Source organism: Ruditapes philippinarum, unplaced genomic scaffold (assembly GCF_026571515.1).
Source record: "Ruditapes philippinarum isolate M1 unplaced genomic scaffold, ASM2657151v2 ctg12755_1_1_1_1, whole genome shotgun sequence".
Lineage (NCBI taxonomy): Eukaryota > Metazoa > Mollusca > Bivalvia > Venerida > Veneridae > Ruditapes > Ruditapes philippinarum.
In genome coordinates, this window is record NW_026864091.1 from 1 (window position 1) to 2,421 (window position 2,421).

Sequence of the window (2,421 nt, forward strand, 5' to 3'; positions counted from 1 at the left end):
TGAATTAAAATTACTGCTGCATGAAACTATTGCATGGATAGTGTCCATCTTTTATTCTGAAGAAAATCAATTACATTTAAACCACAAAAAGATTTTCAAAATATGCAAAAAAGAATTTACATGTATAAGTCTTCTGCATATAAATAGTTTACTGGCAATAAACTTTGATGTGTTTTTTTTTAAATATATAGTCAGTACAACTAAAATATAATAAATACACAATTAGCTTAAACTTCTTTTTAAGCAAACATAGAATCACTTTAGATGCAGACACAGATATTACATCAATCGGAACATGTCGACAATGTTTCATAATTACACGTAGTCTTATCCGAAGAATGACGGAAAAGGCCGAAAAGTTAGACTATCAATATTCAAATATCTAGAAAAATATCAAATAAAATATTACAGCATGTTTAGGACACAACCAATATTTTATTACAATCTCATTCATCATAACATTTAAAAATCTAAACTTGTCTCTTCTCAAATACATCAACAACCTCGATTATTTTCATAATAACTAATGACTAGCCTTATGTTTCAAAAAACGAATACTATGTATTGTGGAAATGAAACACTAACAAATCAATATTATGTAAAGTGATTGTCAAGATATGAAGTATTTCACCTGTCTATGGTATCTATGTTAATATTCATAAACATATAATAGGTTCTCAAGACTTCTTCACATTTATGTATTGTAAGAATGAATTTTAATTTTTCAATAACAGGATATCTTGGCTGTTATGTAGACTCTAACTCCAGAATTCTAAGTGAAAAAAATACAAGCGACAACAAGATGACGACGGAACTTTGTCTTGCATTCTGCAAAGGTCATGGACTAAAATATGCTCTAACTCAGGTTTGTTATCAATGCATCAACTTTTATCGGTATCGTAAATCTAAACAGTTTACACAAACTTCTTTTAAGTTTTGCAAATGGACTAACACAAGTTGCTATAATATAGATATTAGTACATTTCATTAACGTTCACAACTGTTTTAACGTTTAAACGTTTCTCGAGTAATGTTCTAGAATTCTTTAATTTATGGACATATATAACCCTACGTTTTGATAGTTATGAAAAATAACTATGACTAACAGTTTCTTTTTTTTGCTTTATTGTAAATTATACTCTCTAATTCCTTTCGATTTTTGTATATCATGAAAATTCCGGGTTATTTTTTCTGTGTGCAGTACTTTAAGTAATGTTTCGTTTCGTCTTGTTCCTTTTGCAGTATTCTTCGCAGTGTTTCTGTGGAAACAGTTTAGGAAATGTACAGAAAGCACCCGACAGCGAATGTAGCTATGATTGTAAAGGTGCTACAAGTGAGAAATGTGGAGGGTTTTGGAGAGGGTCATTATACCTTGTTGTTTAAATGGTGAGTTTTATGTTGCACTTTCAAGTTTTGAGTGGTTAAAATATGTTTCAGATATGCTTATGTTTAAGAATTGTATTCTTGTCTGCTTGTCTCCTAAATGTTTGCATATTAATTCAGTCGCTTTTTCTTTTATTTAAACAATATTTTAATCATACAATATTTAGAAAATACACAAAAATTGATGGGCAGTTATATATATTAACTGCAAAAGTAAGAGAAAATACAGGCGTATCTAATTGAATGCAGATTTGTGTCATGTTAGGAATTAAAAGGTTTCGTGAGACTTTATTTGGATACTCAAGCCTGAATCATTTTCACAACATTATGTAATAAAGAATGTTTTCTTTTTCAGTGCACCCATACAAGAAGGAAAATGCGCGGTTGGATACTACTAGTATACCTATGGACTGAATTCTAGCTTTAAATGTTTTCATTTATATTACTTTATGTAAAAAACATATTATTGTTCGTAAATGAATAAAATGTCTATCAAATAGAACTTGAATTTCTTGTACTTGATTTCATCATTGAATGTCATCTTGTAGCGAAGAGCTTTTATTACAGAAAGTTCAAAATTTCACATAATCATTTCATATACACCAAAGGATATTTATTTAAGTTGTTACCTGACTAGAAATAATTTCTCTGTTACCTACAATGTTTGTTACATGTATTTGCATTGTGTAAGCCAAGAAAATCATGACATATAATTAATGTAATAAGGAAGTTTTGTGTATTCGGCACAAGAGGGAGTGTGCTGAGCGGTAATAGAATGAGAACCCAGATATATAATGAATGTCTCTTCGTAATATTGCGGCGCATTTATTTACATAAATTGTTGATACAAATTCGTAGCATTTGGTCAGTGAATATCGAAATACAGTTACCTTATGATACTGATTTTAAGTAGAAAAGAAGACATATTACAAAATGGTTTACTCTTTAACGTCGTATCAAATAGTAGAATCATCAATGTCCATTAACAATCTTGGATGTTTGTATTTAAGGATGTAACAACACATAAGTGAAACTTTA

General features: G+C 29.4%; 1 long non-coding RNA gene across 1 annotated transcript; it reads left to right on the forward strand.

The window, feature by feature from the left end:
- The first annotated feature begins 706 nt into the window (after positions 1-706).
- Positions 707-1,859, forward strand: LOC132724401 (uncharacterized). Its single transcript, XR_009624899.1, has 3 exons — positions 707-865; positions 1,243-1,386; positions 1,739-1,859. It is a non-coding gene; the product is annotated as an uncharacterized LOC132724401 (long non-coding RNA).
- The last annotated feature ends 562 nt before the right edge of the window (positions 1,860-2,421 follow it).